At 43.0% G+C, this 18254-nt stretch overlaps 1 long non-coding RNA gene across 1 annotated transcript in view; it reads left to right on the forward strand.

Annotated features, from left to right (window-relative positions):
- Positions 1-18254, forward strand: part of LOC121153487 — a 37685-nt gene that overhangs the window by 858 nt on the left and 18573 nt on the right. The window contains exon 2 of the long non-coding RNA XR_005883404.1: positions 65-228. This is a non-coding gene — a long non-coding RNA (uncharacterized LOC121153487). The remainder of the gene's footprint in view (positions 1-64; positions 229-18254) is intronic.

Raw genomic sequence — 18254 nt, forward strand, 5'->3', positions numbered from 1 at the left:
TCTAAAGAAAAGAAAGGATTGGGCCAGCTCTTCTGCCTTAACACTAAAAACTGTTTGGTTTCAGAGGTCACTGTGTTTGGGTGATAGTTCCTGACTGTACCAGAGTTCAGCCAAGAGGGGAAGAACTTTGAAGGGTTTGGACTTGAGGAAACATCACAGAAAGGTGAAGAAGGCTACAGAACTCTATCAACACTGAGCTGTGAAGCAAGGGGGAAGACTGGTGACCAGGTAAGTACTAATGTGTTTTAGTGTTCACAATCGATATGTTAATGTATACACTGCTGCATGTTAAGTATAGGAAGTGCATACGTATATTTATACCTGGTATGTCTACTTTATAGAATCTTTTCACATAGATTTCCTTGTTAAGTTTTTCCTCCATCTGTAAGAAAAAAAATTTTTTTTTCTTCAGGCCATGGCTGTGGTCTGTGTGGTTTGTGTGGTGCCCTTGCAGGGAAAGGAACTGGAATGGAAGGTGTTGAGGATTCTGGCTTGCCCTCTGTGGGCCTGTCATTTTGTCAAGAAAATTACTCTAGCGAGAATTGTGGCCACAACCATAGTGTGTTAAGTTCAATATGTCTCCCACACAATTGTCTCTTCATTGTCTCTGAGAAGTTTTTTCAGATGGTAATTCAACTTTCCTCATCTCCCTAGATTCTTTTTCTTCTTACTCCACAGTTAATCTGTCAGCCCCTCCTAATAGCTCTACTGTATAATACAGATATAGCTCACACTTCCATTTTTGCTGCCTCCTACAGTAGCAACTAGTTCAGCATGTCTTGCCCAGCCTCCTGTAATCACCTCCTAATTCTTGTCCCTGCCTCTTCCTCATGTTTCATCCTCCGAACTGCAGAGTGGTCCTTTCAAAGGGGCAGGGACACATTGCCCTCTCTCCTGTGTGGAAGCATCCAGCTGTCTCCTATAACAAGTGGAATTAGGTCCACAATTTCAACCACATGATGGGATCTTGCCTCATCCTTTCATCTCTTACTTCATCAGTTTATTGCTTGCTCATTCTTCTCCAGTCATACCAGCCTGTTACTGCTCTGCCAGAATCCCTACACACTCATGTTAGGGCCATCGCAGCTGCTGTTTCCTCTGCCTGCAACCCTCTGAACTTCCCATGGCTGCTTCTCCTGTCTCATTCAGGTCAGTGTTCAAATGGAACTACAGAGAGGACATTCCTGGCCATCCCATCTAATATAAAGGCAACATGGCCATTGCTAATTTCCAAACAACCAGTCACCCTGCTTTATTTTTTCTTCATATCTGTTAGCAGATCTGTTTGTTTGTTTTTGTGATCTCTAGAACATGTGGTCTCTGAAGACAGGCACTTGGTCAACTTTATTCAGCCAAATATCTCTAATCTAAGAAATAAAACCTGTCATGTAAAAGATATCCAGTAAGTAAATGTTGCATGAATAACGAGTCTGACACTTGAAATAGCAGACCTGACTATGTCTCCCTAAGTTAAGGTGAGCTCAAGAAAATGTTCTCCAAGCTCATGGAGAAGATTAAAATGGAGAAAATAATGTTTACATTTTAAATTTTTAAAAATTGATCTGAAAGGCAGACAAATAGATTTACCTTTTTCTCATTCCCCCAATACTTGGGGCTGTGTGAGACCAAAACTGGAGTCAGAAACTCCATCCAGGTCCTTTGTGGGTGGCAGGGACCATTCCTTGCTGCCTCCCAAGGTGTGCATCAGTAGGAAGCTGGAATGGAAGTGGAGCCAGCCATGAACCCATGCACTCTGAGAAGGGCCGCAGGTGTCAAAGCTGTGCCCTGGACACTGCACTGCAGAGCAGGGATGTCACGAACTTTTCCCTGAGAGCCTGACTGCTCCAAAATGGACCTGAGAGTTAGAATGGAGATTCATCCTACGTACATATAGATAGGTTAGCAAAATTACACCCATCCAGAGCCAGAGAGAAACTATGTAAATAGTGTGGGTTACTCTTTTAACCTCTTTGCTCAGTGAGCATAGGTGGGCAGAGTACGCCTGAGTTGAGACTTGCGAATCTGCTTCAGTCTCAGTTCCCCTGTGCTGTGCGTGGTGTGACCAGTGTGCCACTCTGGGTGTTTAAAGATAGCTTGAACAGCATGGCCCTGAAATGCAAATCAGTTGGGTAAGTGAGTTAGAATCCTGAATCTGCAATAGTAGCTTTCCTCATCTCTGAAACAGGGCTAGTAATACTGCCTCCGTGGGAGAACTAGATGAATGGCAAGTTGAAGTCCATAGAACAGTGACTGGAACCTGGTGAACTCTGTGTGAGCGTTTTCTTAGAAAAACATACTTAGTTGTACTTGATCTCCCCATTTCTGTGTAACTTTACCTTTTGAGCACTCTGCAAGATGCTGCTGCTCTGGTTGGCACCGGAGATTTCGTTGTACTTTTAGACCAGTAAGTTTAGTCTTAGCATCATGCACAATAATTATAGTTATCCCTACTTTAACATTTATTTATAGCCATTGATTCCATTGAGACTGAATTATCCCTAACTTTGCAAAAAAGAAACTTTATCTGTGGGAGGAGGTCACCACCACCACCATCCTGTTACAGTTGAACAAAAAATGTTTTTTACTTTCTAGTTTTGTAAGTTTTTCTTAGCCAGCATTTGTATAACATAATGATGTTATTTGGCAATTGAGTGTTAGTCAGCCCTACAGAAAAATAGATGTCATTGCTTTTCCAAAACCTTCATGCCACATCATCTGTGAACCTGGGGAAGGACCACAGAAAGGCTTTTTCTGTTTTCCTGTAGTTTTTATTAAAACAAAAATAGCTTAGTGGACCAGCACTGTGGCTCAAAAGGCTAATCCTCCATCTCCAAGCACTGGGATCCCCTATGGGTGCTGGTTTGTGTCCTGGCTGCTCCATTTCCCATCCAGCTCCTTGCTTGTGGCCCTGGAAAAGTAGTAGAGGATGGCCCAGCATAACTTCTCCCAGCCTTTTCTCTCTGCTGTTTTCTCCCTGACCTGAGGGTTTCCCACCAGTTTCTTTTCTGAACCAGAAGGAAGTGCCTCTACATCAACTCCTTCTTCTATGCAAGGTAGCATTTGCCCTTTCTCTTCCTAGCAGTCTTAATGGCCAAATAGCAACAGAGGAATACAATTTATAAGAGAAAATTTAAAAATACATTCATTTACTGTTTTCTAGATAGCCTCCCTTTTGTTATGGTAGAAGATTTCCAGTGTTGCTGATAGCTTTTCAGTTTTCAAAGCTTTTTCGTATCTGTTATCTCACTATCAGCGTGTTACAGCATGATGATTAGATTCCCAGGAAACAGATTCTAAGATGGAAATTCACACACAGGAAGTCTCTGAGGGCGGTGCTCTCAGAAATGGCAACTGCAGGGGAGGGAAGGAAACAGGAGAGACCACGAGGCAGTTATATAAGGGGCTCAGCCAGCCTCCCAGGGCGCTCAGCTGAGGGGCACTTCACTTAGTTCCCAGATTGAGACCAGAGATCCTGTCCTTCCTAAGCTGCTCTGACAGTCCTTGGATGGAAGCTGCTTCCTGGGAGGGAGGAGTGACCCCAATAAACCAAACAACCGCATTCAGCTGCATGAAGGGCTCTGGCGGGGCTGAGCTGGGAAGTGTGAGCTGACAGCTCAGGCGGCTGGTGGCTGGCGTGGAGTGCTGCGGTCCTGCAGAGGGGAAGAGGAGTGCACCACAGCGTCACTGCATTTCACCCCATGTGAACCTGGGCCTGCCTCTTCTATCAAGAGTTTTTGAAATCAATTTTTATTTTTTTTTAAAGATTTATTTTTTATTGGAAAGTCAGATATACAGAGAAGAGGAAAGACAGAAAGGAAGATCTTCTGTCCACTGGTTCACACCCCAAGCGGCTGCAGTGGCCAGAGTTGAGCCAAACTGAAGCCAGGAGCCAGGAGCCAGGAGCTCCCTCTGGGTCTCCCACGTAGGTACAGGGTCCCAAGGCTTTGGGCTGTCTTCGACTGCTTTCCCAGGCCACAAGCAGGGACCTAAATGGGAAGTGAAGCAGCTGGGACACAGACTGATGCCCATAGGGGATCCTGGCACTTTTAAGATGAGAACTTCAACCTCTAGGCTACCACACCAGGCCCTGTTCTGTCAAGTTTTATGCATGGCAACCTGGGGCTCAGAGAAAAGAACTCCGTAATATCAAGGACCTAGAGAAAAAGACTATTTACATATTTTCTTTTATTGGCCCTGCAAAATAATTCTTATCAGGCATTTCTTGTTGACTCTGCTTTCAAGAGAATGCTTCTAAGATTCGAAAGGTTTAAGTGACTTCTCCCAGTACTCACGGCCAGCCCCTGGTGGAGCCAGGATTCAGGTCTTCATGTTCCTGGTCTATGCTTTGTGTATGTCATGCACTGATAGGACTTTGTGTCCATGGCTTGGAATAAAGGAATGTTAAAGCTGGTAGAGGACTCCAAAACCAGCACAACCCGCTCATCTCTCTGAGAGACATGACTGGTTGTTCAATGAAATGAAGTTGATTAGCAACTTGTCAGGGCCTCAGTTTTTAAGATTCAAATAAGATCATGGATGCAAAATAAAATGGTGCAGGATTGCCAATGGATGCTGTGCTATGGATAAAGAGAGCAGGGCCAGGCTAGGACAAGAGCATGTCACATTTCAAGGTTTGAAGGCGCTTGCATGTAAAATGATTTTATGACTTGACAAATTCTCTGAGTTCAATTCCTGATAAAGGTGAAAGAACCAATTTCCAAGGAGAGGGAGAGGGACTAGAAAGCTTTCTGGCAGCCTTTGGTTAGAAGTTAAAATCTGGGAGGCCTCTGCTGTGAAGAACACTGATAATCAGCATTTGTAATCACCTAACTTCCTATTCTCAGATAAATAAAATCCCATGATCTGCTTTGGTGTAAAGGAAACACCAGAGTTCCTTCCTGTGCCCTTTGAAACTGTTTGTGACAGTAAAAACAAAGGCTCCAAAATCCGTTTGTGTTTTCTTGTGTCATGCAAGCTGAGATCCTGAAACACCATAACTCAGCTAAGTTCAAGTATCTTCCTTCCTTACCAACAAACAAACCCAGCTTCTCTACTGAGTCCTGAGCACAGGGCTTGAATTTTAGAGAGACTGTGGATTCATAGTTTGGTTGTTTCTTTTCTGTAAAATTTGTGGGGGAATTTATTTTCCTTGCTTTTCACATTGCTAAATACAAAGTTCTAATAATGAGTTATGGCAACAGCAATACAGTCTTTTTATAGGATGAATTAGTTATCTGTTGATGCATCTGGAACTTAAAATGATAATGACCAAAAAAAAAAAAACAAAACAAAGATAATGACCATTATTTTGCAGTTTCTCTGGGTCAGGAATTCTGGAATGGTTTGGATGAGTGTTTCAGGGTAGGGTTCCCAAGGAGGTTGTAGACAAGGGTCAACTGAAACCTTCTGAAGCCTGACTGAATCTGGAGGAGGGTCATGCTGGTGGCTCTCCAGGTGGGGCTGTTTTTTGGTGAGCTGACTCCATTACTCTCCACGGGAACTCTTCAGAGCTGCTTGAGCCTCCACAACCTGGCCACTGGCTTCCCGGTAGAGCGAGTGATCCAGAAAAGAAAGATGAAAGCTGCGATGCTGGGATTACCTAACCTTACAAGTCACCCACTCTCACCTATTCTTAATTTTGTAGCTTACCCAGTTCCCTGTGTTATTGTGGGAGGAGACTGCACCAAAGACATAGAAAGGAGGAGGTGGTGATCAATGGGGACCATATCGGAGGAGGAGGAAGCAAAGGAGAAGAGATTGATGTGTGGATTTGAGTCACTTAAGAGATTGTGAGTCAACCATGTGCAGTGAGAAATGTCTGACAGATCTCCCTGCTTTCCCCAGAGGCAGAAACAAGTCATGCTAGCTAGGAAAACAGTATGAGAAATCTAAATGCTCTTAGTACTTTACTTAACCCTCATTTGAGTAGTGAGTAGTGGTCCACCTGAATGCTGCCACATGCCCTGAACCTGAGCTAATCAACCCCCAGAACTTCAGGCTGTGTGTTCTCAAGTGATTCCATGATCACAAGACAGGAAGGTAAGGCCAATATTGTGGTGGTTATTCTGCCACCTGCAATTCCAGCTTCCCACATGGGATACAGTTGTAGTCTTGGCCGCTCCAATTCTGATTCAGCTCCTTGCTAATGCACCTGGGAAACCAGCAAAATATGGCCCAAGAGCTTGGACTCTTACCACCCGTGTGGGAGACCTGGATGAAGTCCCAGGCTACTGGCGAGGCCTGGCCCAACACAGCCAGCCCTAGTTGTTTCGGCTGTTGAGGAATAAACTAGTGAATGGCGCACTCTCTCTCTCACATATGCCTCTTTTCAAATAAGTAAAACTTAAAAGAGAGAGAGAGAGACAGAGAGCAAGAGAGAGAGAGAGAAAGGGGAAAGCAAGTCATAGCCTGAAATGGGAAATGTTACATGTGGTATCTGTACACAAGCGTTCATGTGTGAAAAGCTGTTCTGATGTCTCATAGCTCAGCCATACCAGAGTCACAATGCCTTGAAGTATCTCATGCCAAAGTATTTGACTGCTGAGACGTCTACACACAAAACATATGACACTCCCTACCCACATTGCAACTCCAGTCTCTTCAGGACAACAGCTACTGGGTATCTTGAATGTATCGTTTCTAGAACAGAACTCTAATTTCTACCTCTGTTATACTCCAAGTATGTACCTCTCTAAATTGTTTCCATCACCTAGCCTGCCAGCCGTGGCTGATTCTGGTATTAGGGGGATTAGGGAGTGGACCAGCAGATGGGAGATCTCTTTGTCTTTGTCTCCTTCTCACACACTCACCTGTGCTCACACACATACTCTCTCTAATTGTGTCCCCACCATCCCCCCAGAAAGGCAGTTCAAGAAGCTAGCATTCCATACTGGAGGGCCTGAGTTTGGGTTTATGTGCCAACTTCACTTCCATCTCCAGCTTCCTGCTAATGTATTCAAGGTGAAACCACCAGATGGGAGACCTCTCCCCATCTCTCCTTTCTGCTTTAAAACAAATAATCAAAATTTTAGAAGTTTTGACTTCTCCTTTCCCTCAGCCCTTAATAAAGTCTAACGCTTCAGCACATTTTACTCATTCTACTTCAAAATGTCAAATTCTTGTATCTGTCTCTACTGCAATTATCACTGCCATCCAAATCTGAAGTCACTTCATCCTTTTGTGGATAATGCATGAATCTTCAAACTGGGAAGTCTGTTTCCACTCTTGTTCTCTCCATTACATTTTCCATTCACAGCAGGCAATTTGATATCCCAGAAAAACAGCAAATATCATTGAGCACTCGAGGTATGAATATCAGTTTTTGAATCAAAGAACCGTGAACAAAAACAATATCTACATCTTTTTTATTTTTTAAAATCTGTTCCCTACGTTGGTTCAGATGGACAACTAGATTCTTCGTTTAGTTAGGGTCACTGCAATGCAAATCTGTCATATTGGAAAAGTAAACTTAATTATAGTTTATACATTATGATAGTCATAATCATTTTTGCTGTCTTATAGTTTGCAGTGCATGGTAAGAAGACATGTGTGGGAATATTTGGCAGGACATCAACGTACTAGGTCTATTAAGTCAAACCTTAATCCCTTAGGTGCAGAAACCACTGAAGGAATGAGACACGGAGGTAGGATGGCTCTGTCTGGTGTGCGACCAATAGAGAAGCCACATATAAGGGATAGTAGATGTAGCGCTTCAGTCACATAAGAATACTGTACTCTTTAAAAAAAAAATCAATGATCTGTTATTTATATATGAAGGACCATGCTTATTGTGTTGAAGGTATAAGGCCAACGGTTTATTCTGACCAAGAAGACAGTCATGTGGGTTGTGAGAAGCTCAGGGGAAGGAACGTATCCTCATGTGGATGTGAGAGAAGTCTAACATCTTCTGGCAGAATATTAATTTTCCAGGCCTTTCTTAATTTATTTTTGATTTGGAGGTCAAAAAGAATTAATAATAGTTAGATATGAAAATAATGATACCATTACACATTTTATTTTTCTTGTAACCTGAGACTTGAGAAGTGTGCTTTATAAATAGAAAAGATCTGAGGCTAGGGACAGCTCTTTGACCATCTTACTAATGAAACTCCCCTCAGGCGGAATAAATTTTAAACTAAATTCACACTAAATGATTCATAGGCTTGTTCTTATGTCTTTCTCTCTGAATTTTGAATTTCTCACCTTGAGTGTCAAGAAAGATCATTAAAGTTGTTACCAAAAACTGATCCAAATCAGAGAAAGATTCAGGGTTGCTGAAAATACCTTGTTTCCTCCATTTGTGATATTCTAAATTTATCTACTGACCTAGATAAAAATTCCAACTTTACTTTGTACATGGCTCTTTACTTTTAACATAATTCTATTGGAACAAAATTAAGAAATGATTATTCATTGCAAACCAGCTCTTCCTTTATGCCAAACCTGAGTGCTGAACCAGCATCATACAGGGTTACTCCAGTGCTTTAAACACTCTGATCCTGTCTAACTTCTTTCAAGTTATGACAGTTCTGAAGTAAGCCAAATGGGAGAGGCAGAGACTCCCAAATTTTATATTTTAATCTTAGAACTTTAAAAATGAAAGTTACATATGGGAAGAAGGAGAAATTCTCTAGCCCAAGTGTCGTTTCAACCTTGGCCACCTGGGCCTCGTTGGACCATGCATGGGTGAGTGAGCAGAAGCCCTGCTCACTGCTCTTTGGCGTTACTTGAAACTATCAGATTTTGTTTAAAAAGACTTCTTCTTCTTTTTTTTTTTTTAAGATTTATTTATTTTATTACAAAGTCAGATATACAGAAAGGAGGAGAGATAGAGAAGAAGATCTTCCATCTGATGATTCACTCCCCAGGTGAGTTCAATGTCCAGTGCTGCGCCGATCCGAAGCCAGGAACCAGGATCCTCTTCTGGGTCTCCCACATGGATGCAGGGTCCCAAATCTCTGGGCCATCCTCGACTGCTTTCCCAGGCTACAAGCAGGGAGCTGGATGGGAAGTGGAGCTGCTGGGATTAGAACTGGCGCCCATATGGGATCCCGGCTCATTTAAGGTGAGGACTTTAGCTGCTAGGCCATGCCGCCGGGCCCGACTTATTTGTTCTTATTGGAAAGTCAGATTTACAGAGAGTAGCAGACAAAGATCTCCCATCTACTGGTTCACTCCCAAAAAAGTTGCAGTTGCTGAAGCTGACCTGATCCAAAGCCAGGAGCCAGGAGCCTCTTCCGAGTCTCCTACGCAGGTGCAGGGTCCCAAGACCTTGGGCTGTCTTCAACTGCTTTCCCAGAATGCAAGCAGGGAGCTGGAAGGGAATTAGAGCAGCCAGGATATGAACTGGCACCCATATGGGATCCCAGGGCATGCAAGACGAGGAATTTAGCCACTAGGCTACCACGCTGGGTCCTATCAGGAGATTTAAAAGAGGACCCAAGAATCAAAAGGTTAGTTTTGTGCCAGGTCTAGTTCTGCTTCTTTGCCACGGGTTGACTGATATATCCTTCAAGTCATTGGTCATCCCTAAATTTCTTATCTTCTGTCTTCCAGCTCACTCCCCAAATGCCTATACTAGCCTGCATAGGGCCAGGCTGGAACCGGGAGCTCAGAACTCAACCTCAATCACTCATATTGGTGGCAGGGACTCAAATACTGCTTCCTGCCAAGGTACACATTAGCAGGAAGCTGGAATTGGAAATTGAACTGGAACGCAAGCCTAGTCGTGGGCATCCCAAGCAACATCTTACCTGCTGGGCCCAAATCCCACCCCATCAGTCTCATCTTCATATCCCCTTTCTTCATGGAGCTTATTAATTATCTCTGCAGTTTTATTGTTGTTTTCTGCATCTTTACCCTCCCCACCCCGTCCCCTGGGATTTTAATGTCGATGAAGGCAGAGGCCCTGTGTTGTTTCTACAGCACAGTATATAATAAATACAGCTAAATCGTTCTTTTTACTTCAAAATTTCACTACCCTCAAATGGAGCTGTAAGTAATTGCAATAATTTGCAGGATTTTGCCAGAATTTTTTGCAAAAATGAAATAGAATAACTTCATTGTCTCATTGCAGCAGTAAGGTAATTAAGGAAAAGGTGAGTTTTCTGTTTCTGAACAGGCATATGTGTTTTTTTCTTCAGTTGCAACCTTGATATCACCACAGAGGTGCTGCAGTGTGGTTTTTCTTTCTGAAGTAGATGACATCATTTTGTACCATTTTTTTCTTTGTTAATCTCTGCACCATGAATCAAATACAAGGTCTGTGAAGTGAGCATCATGTCATCCTATGCTTTGCCAGTTTCCTGATTGAAAGGCTCACCCTTGGCCTATGATCACATCCATTTGGCAGAAAATCAGCTTATTTTCTGTGTCTCTTTCCTTTCCCCAGAATGTAAGAGGAACTGATGGGTCAAAGGAACCTGTAAACACTGTTTCTTCTAATTCGCTCTTTTAGCCCTTGTCTGAGGAACAGAGTGCAGCACGGGGAGATTAGTGTCAGATGTGACATGGTTCCACGGAGTTGATCAGCCAGTTCCTGCACTTGGCTGACAGAGTTATAGAGGTTCGGGGTAGGAGGGCTGCAATAAGGGTATTGTCTTTTTCCTTTGCAATTTGTACACATACGTTGATTGCCTGATTAAGTCACAGTATTACTAATTAAATACTGTGGAGCAATATGGATTCCATAGAACATTATTTCACATAACAGAACCTCTTTGGGAAACAAACACAACTTGCTTATTCAGAATAACAAAAACTCCTCTCTGTTGATCAGCGTGAACTAAGCAATGCACGGTAGTTGCAGCCAATTCAAGATTGCAATGAGCATCATATGCTAGGAGTTGCTCTAAATAATCCCATATCCATGTATAATTTAATACCCTGGGGCCCAGCGCATAGCATAGTGGTTAAAGTCATCACCTTGAACGCACCGGGTTCCCATATGGGTGCTTTTCTAATCCTAGTGGCCTCGCTTCCCATCCAGCTCCCTGCCTGTGGCCTGGAACAGCAGTGGACAACCCAAAGCCTTGGGAACCTGCACCCACGTGGGAGGCCTGGAGGGAGTTCCTGGCTACTGGTTTTGGATCGGCGCAGCATCAGCTGTTGCGATCACTTGGGGAGTGAATCATCGGGTGGAAGATCTTCCTCTCTGTCTCTCCTCTTCTCTGTATATTTGATTTTCCCATAAAAATATTTCCCATAAAAATATTATTTTAAAAAAATAATTTAATATCCAACTACTGCACTGCAGTCACTGAAGTATATGTGTAAGAAAACTTTATGCCTGGCCTAGTGGCTGAGCTGGCTCATCCTCGCTCCCAGGATCCCATGTGGGCTCTGGTTTGTGTCCTGACTGCCCCACCTCCCATTCAGCTCTGTTTGTGGCCTGGGAAAGTAGCAGAGGACATCCTGAAGCCTGTGACCTTCCACCCACGTCGGAGGACAAGAAGCAGCTCCTGGCTCCTGCCTTTGGGTCAGTTCAGCTGTGACTGTTACAGCCACTTGAGGGAGTGAACTAGCAGATGGAAGATCTTTCTCTGTTTTTTCTTCTCTGTATAAATCTGCGTTTTCATAAAAATAAGTAATATTTTCAAAAAGAATTAGGGAATAGATGTTGCAAATGACTTTATAGTTTATTAACACATTTAACAGAGAAGTGTAGGTTTACCCTTCTTTTCATTAGTTGTTTGGATGGGAAACAATGCCATGTGATCAGAAAATAAATTTGTTTTTATTTCTATATCTGCCTAACACTTTTTTAGATTCATTTATTTTTATTGGAAAGCAGATCAGTCAGAAGGAAAGACAGAAAGCTCTTCCATTTTCTGGTTCACTCCCCAAATGGCCAGAGCTGAGCTGATCCAAAGCCAGGAGCCAGGAGCTTCTTCCAGGTCTCACACATGGTTGCAGGGTCCCAAGGCTTTGGGCAATCCTCCACTGCTTTATAAGGCCACAAGCAGGGAGCTGGATGGGAAGAGGAGCAGCTGGGACACAGACTGGTGCCCACATGGGATGCCAGCACCCGCAAAGTGAGGATTTAGCCATTGAGCCATTGTGCTGGGCCCTGCCAAACAGTCTCAGAATGTTCCTCCACGGTGAAGCTTTGGAGAGGAGCACATCTTGTGCAGTGAGTGGTCATCTCGGGCTTAGACTGGGGCTTATCTAATGCCAGAGTCTGTAGCCTTGGTGAACTTACTGCAAACGGTTTCTAATCCTTATTGAAATTTCTAAGTTGATTGTGGCTTCTTTTATCATTTTCAGAAAGTAATCTTTTCTTTAAAAATGTATTGTTTGATTAAACCTTAAGATGAGAACTAGTACATGTCATAAATGGGGAGAAACCTGAGGGTAGCTTAACTTCCATCCTCAGAGAAGTATTTAGATAGAAAATTTTAGGGTTTTATTCTAACGCTCCTATAACAACTTCCCAGAAAGATGAAAAACTCATCTTGTAGCTCACCTAACACCTTATCTCTACACATGCCTATGTTTTTAGTTTATGTAGGTAATATCTTATGTTTGTTTAGGAATTCTAATTTTCTGAACAATCACATTCAGAGAAGTTTGATTTACAGCAAGTCATCCCGTTGAGCGGCTGTCCCACACTGATGTGGCTCGGCTGCTGGGAGTGGCTCTCTCCCCCTCTGTCCCTCCTTCCCTCACATGCAGGAAGAATGGAAACGGGTGCCTCATCCACTTTCCCCCGTTGCTTGACCCTTCCTACCCAGATCGGTGGCACACATGGGCATGCATCCTTCTCAACTATGTAAACATAATCAAAAACAAAATAAATCTATTATGAAAGTCATCAAAAAGAAATATTTTGTAAATGTACTTGTTCCTTTTATTTCTGTCAGTTATAAATAGCAGTTAGATATCATACAAATCTAAGCAGTCTAGATCATAAGTGCTATGCTGTGGACTGGATGTTTGTGTGCCCCAATATTAATATTTTAAAATCCATTTATCTCCAGTTTACTGACATGAGCAGCTGGAGGCCTGGGAAGTAAATTAGGTCATAAGAACACAAATTTTTAAATGTGATTAGTGCACTTATAAAAGAGACTCCAGAGGGCCCGGCGCCGTAGCCTAGCAGATATAGTCCTCTCCTTGCATTCACTGGGATCCCATATGGGTGTTGGTTCTAATCCCGGCAGCCCCGCCTCCCATCCAGCTTCCTGCTTGTGGCCTGGGAAAGCAGTGGAGGACAACCCAAATCTTTGGGGCCCTGCACCCATGTTGGAGACCTGGAGGTGGCTCCTGGGCTCCTGGCTTTGGTTGGGCTCAGCTCTGGCTGTTGCGGCCACTTGGAGAGTGAATTAATGGAAGGAAGATCTTTCCTCTGTCTCTCCTTCTCTCTATATACTTGACTTTCCAATAAAAACAAATCAATACTTTACAAAAGGAGAGACTCCAGAGAGCTGCCTTGATCCTTTCACCTCATGGACACAGCAAAAATGTGGACCCTGACTTTGCACAGGATCAGTAGCACAGGATCAGTACCTGGATCTTGCCCTTCTCAGACTCCGGAAATAAATGCTTGTGAGACACCTGATTTATGGTCTTCATTGTAGTAGCCTGAGAAAACCAAGGAAAGGGGTTTGCAACCTGAGTGTACGTTAGAAACACCTGGAAATATCTAGGTACTACCTAGAAATACCCAGCTGGATGTGTGTAGGACTTGGAAATCCTACTGTGTTAGCGTTGTAGACCTCCACAGGCCAGTTCTGTCAGACTCTGTGGTGCGGGAGGCGGGGGACTGGCCATCACTGTTTCTTCAGTGCCTCCCTCTCAAGGCTGGAGTGTGTAACTGCTCATCTAGAATGGGGCACTGTTCGCTGCAGTCAGTCCACTCTAGTTACCGATTCCCTGACTTCCGCGGAAGCTAGCTGATTCCGTGACACCAGCGTCTAGTGTGCAGTTGTTAGAACAACAAACACATCCTTCCTAAATTCGAATATGTTGGATTCATAAAATTCTTTTTTGCTCACCAACAATTGCTGATTAGCCGTTATAGTGGAGTCTTTAATAATCAAAAAAAACAGAACAGTTCTAACTACACATTTTTTAATGTGAAAGGAGAGCATCTAAAAAATTACAGATTGAAGGTTTGAGTTTTGAAACTCCTCATTGAACTCTAATAAGTTGGTTTATTTGAAATCTCAATTTTCAAATGCAAACAATGATTTGACATTATGCTTTTCTCCCAAATCCTTTGAAAATTCTTAAATGTCAGCAGTGACTTCTAGAATTAAATGGGACATGGAGGTTTTCATTAATTCATCTCCAGGAAGTACAGTAACAAAACTTAAATTTGTATTCACTGATACTGAACATCTCTCATCACCCAAGGACTCTGAAAGTCACAGTGACAGATGCCTACTTCTAGGCCAGGACTCAAAGGAGACTCAACTCTTTGTATGGTCAACTAGAAGGATTATCTCAAATTTCACAGTCATAACACTGAAACAGTCTTGGGTATAATTTATTCACTTAACTATCTGGAGTCAGCATTAGAGAAAGGAAGGTTATTATTTAGTTTACAATTGTACTTGCAGTTTGCTGGCCCAGTACCTACTCCTGTCAGATTTCAGAATCACTTGCCCTGGGCCTCTGAAAGAGGCCAATCTGTCTCTTTCTTTCTTTCTTTCTTTCTTTCTTTCTTTCTTTCTTTCTTTCTTTCCTTCTTTCTTTCTTTCTTTCTTTCTTTCTTTCTTTCTTTCTTTCTTTCTTTCTTTCTTTCTTTCTTTCTTTCTTTCTTTCTTCCTTCCTTCCTTCCTTCCTTCCTTCCTTCCTTCCTTCCTTCCTTCCTTTCTTTCTTTCTTTTTTTCTTTCTTTCTTTCTTTCTTTCGAAAGGCAGATCTACAGAGAGAAGGAGAGACAAAGAGAAAATTCTTCCATCCATTGGTTCACTCCCCAAATGGCCACAGTGGCTCGCGTTGAGCCCATCTGAAGCTAGGAGTCTGGAGCTTCTTCCTGGTCTCTGATGCAGGTGCAGGGTCCTGAGGACCTGAGCCATCCTCTACTGTTTTTGCAGTCTATAATTAGGGAGCTGAATCAGAAGTTGAGGAGCTGGCACTAGAACTGTTGCCCATATGAGATACAGGTATCATTAGTCTGTTGAGCCACTGTACCAGCCCCTAAAGAGGGCAATCTTATGACTATACGATAAGATATGTTTACTGTAGAGAATGAGGACCTGGAAAATGGCTCCCCTATCCTTCCTCCAGGTGTGAATCACCTGCCAGAGTGTGTGGAAAGCCCTCTTCATGGAAGCTACAGTATTCAAGCTTGGTGTAGCATCTGCTACTGTGTGTCAAACCTGTACAACTCTACACACCAAGGCCATGTCTGAGTGTTAGAAGGGCAAGCAAGAGACAGGTATATCAGATGTAGCTTAAGGTCTTTGTACTTCTTATTACTTTTAACATCCTACCTATAACCCTGCTGTGGATAATAGAAGTTTATGTAGGGGTGATGCCACCCCACTATTTTTACTCATCTTTTCTAGATACATACATCTACATGTTTCTTTCATATTCCTAATCAAAAGATGCTAAGTACATTAATTCACAAAATTGTTTTTGTTTTGCACCTGAGGTTTATTTCATATTTTTTCCACAGAGGTAGTAAGGGTGAACATAGTCAAGACTAGGCATTTTGCCTAGTAGTTAAGATGCTTGTATCTCATAGGAGAATGCTTGGGTGTGGTTCCTGGCTTTGTCTCCTGACTTGAGCTTCCTGCCAGCGCAGACCCCAGGAGATACAGTGATGGCTGCAATGACTGGATTTCTGCCATCCTCATGGGAAACCTGGCTTGACTTCCCAGCTCTTGTCTCCTACCCTCCCCTGCCCAGCTCCCCAGTTGGGGGCATTTGGGAAAGCTCCTTGCTTCCTTTCTCTCTGTCCAGTTAATAAAAGTACCTTGTTTAGTTTGGTTGCTTAGGATTTTTGAAGGGATTTCTTCTCAAAGTACAATTAGAATGCTTTCTTCCCTCCTTCCCTCCCTCCCTCCCTCCCCCTCTCCCTCCCTCCCTCTCTCCCTCCTTCTCTCCCTTCCTTCCTTCCTTCCTTCTTTCCTTCCTTCCTTTTACATTACTTTCTCATTTGCATTGCATCCTTCATAGTAAAAACTATGTCATGAATATCTTGCAGAACTTTGGCACAGTGGTTTACATATATTCTCACAATAAGCATTTATAGGTTGGCTAATTTTATGTTACATATGGGACACAATCTATTATAGTGAGTTTTGATCATGTCAGACCCTACCAAACTTTTTGAAGAGAGTAATTTTTTGTCCGTCTCTATTTCCTCACCTCTCTTTTATTGCCTTCATGGATATGTAACTCTTCTCCTCCAACCACTGAAACAGCTTTTGTTGACAGCACTGGTGTCTGTCTTACTGGAAAACCCAGTATTATTCTGCTGTTAGCATTTTTGCTGGTTCTGCCTGTTCTTTTAATTCTCTCTTTATTTGACTTACATGCTGTCTGCTACTTCTCTACTCCTCCTTGGCATTTATGGTAGATTTCTTTTTCCTTGTAGACCACTGATAGGTGGTGGATTTGTTTTGTGTCCCTTCTTTTCTCATTCTACCCCTTTTAGGGATCTCAGTGCTCCCTGCTGGTGTACTATAAACGGATAAAACTTTCCTGATCTTCAAATTGTATTTCCAGGTATTTGCCAAACTCTTCTACCTGGGTATGCAAAGGTCCTTGGAACTTTACATATGATACGTGAATTCCTCATCTCACTTCTACAACTCCCACCCCACAACACAACTCTTCTTTCTTACCCCCTTTGTACCCTGACTTAGTCGATCTTATCCGTGTCACACCACCTCATCCGCTGATCCAAATGGAAAGCTAGGAAGTATTTGCAAAGGTGGGTCCTGTTAGTCGTGGGAGCACCTGTTCATTTTCTCTGCCAATTGGCCTTACCCCCTCAGCACTCATCTTAAGCCCTGCCCCCTTTCTTAATCTTTGTCACAAGACAGAATTTGAGTCTTTTATCCCTCGGTGCTCATTTAGAATAGCTTACTTTACACCACTGAGGTCTAAAACAGAACACAGTAGTTTGAACTCCTGATGTTCATCGGCAGATGCTCTTTTTTTTCAAGACAAAGTTCATGCTGAGGAGAAACTACTGAGAGTTGACCACATTGAGCAGGACTGATAGACAAGGGAAGGGCAAAGGAAAGAGGAGATTTAGAACATGGAAAAGAAGAATGGAGCCAGGAGTTCTCATACATAAAAAACAAGGGCCAGGCATTTGGCCTAGTTATGAAGACACTGGATAAAACGCCTGGGTCCCATACCAGGTTGCCTGGATATAATAGCCAGCTTCAGCTCCTGACTATAACTTCTTGCTAAATATAGACCCTAAGAGGCAGAGGTGATGGTTCACACTGTTGAGTTTGGGGCGCTCAAATAGGATGCCTGAGCTGAAATGCAAAGGGTTTGGGGGAATGAAACAGTGAGTCTGCACTGAATGGGTCTCAAACCACATACCCTCTCTCCACCTCTCTCTGACTCTCAAATAAATTTTAAAAAAATTATCAGTTTGTTGTGAGAGATAGTTCCCTTCTGCTGGTTCAGTCTGCAATTGCCTACACGCCAGCTGGAGTTGAGCCAGGCTAAAGGAAGGAGCAGGGAACTTCAATCCGAATCGGCTGTGTGGATGATAGGATACCTTAGCTGTCTCCTGCTGCCTCCTGTGGTGCGCATGAGCAGGACGCAGGGATAAGGAGTAGGGCTGGATGCAAGAGTCCCAACCACATCTTAGCTAATGGGGAAAGCATCTGCCCTCCTCCTTAAAATGATGTTGTGGAGTTCTGTGCTATTTTAACTCTGTAATTCATGATGTAGAAAACTGGGATTTGATAGATGGAGAAAAGAGACACAGCTATCACATGCAAAGGGTTAACTAAAATCCTCATAGTCTCTGTGATGGTGGTGAATTTGGTGTGTCAGTCTGAGCGGGTGATGTTTGATGAGAGGCTATTTTACATGTTTCTGTGGAGTAGTTTTGGATAGGATACTTAAATCAGTAGCCCGAGTGAAGTTAGACTGACATCCTTAGTGTAAGACCTCAACAATCAGTTGGAGATCTACTTTCCCCTGAGGAAAAGGGACATCCTTCTTGATACCATTTAACTAGGACATTTTCTTTTTTCCTGCCTTCAACTTGAGCTATACCATTGGCTCTCCCAGGCCTCTGGATTGGTTACTCATCTTATGGATCTTGGG

This window comes from Ochotona curzoniae, unplaced genomic scaffold (genome assembly GCF_017591425.1).
Source record: "Ochotona curzoniae isolate NIBS_2020 unplaced genomic scaffold, NIBS_Ocur_1.0 contig_2692, whole genome shotgun sequence".
Classification (NCBI taxonomy): domain Eukaryota; kingdom Metazoa; phylum Chordata; class Mammalia; order Lagomorpha; family Ochotonidae; genus Ochotona; species Ochotona curzoniae.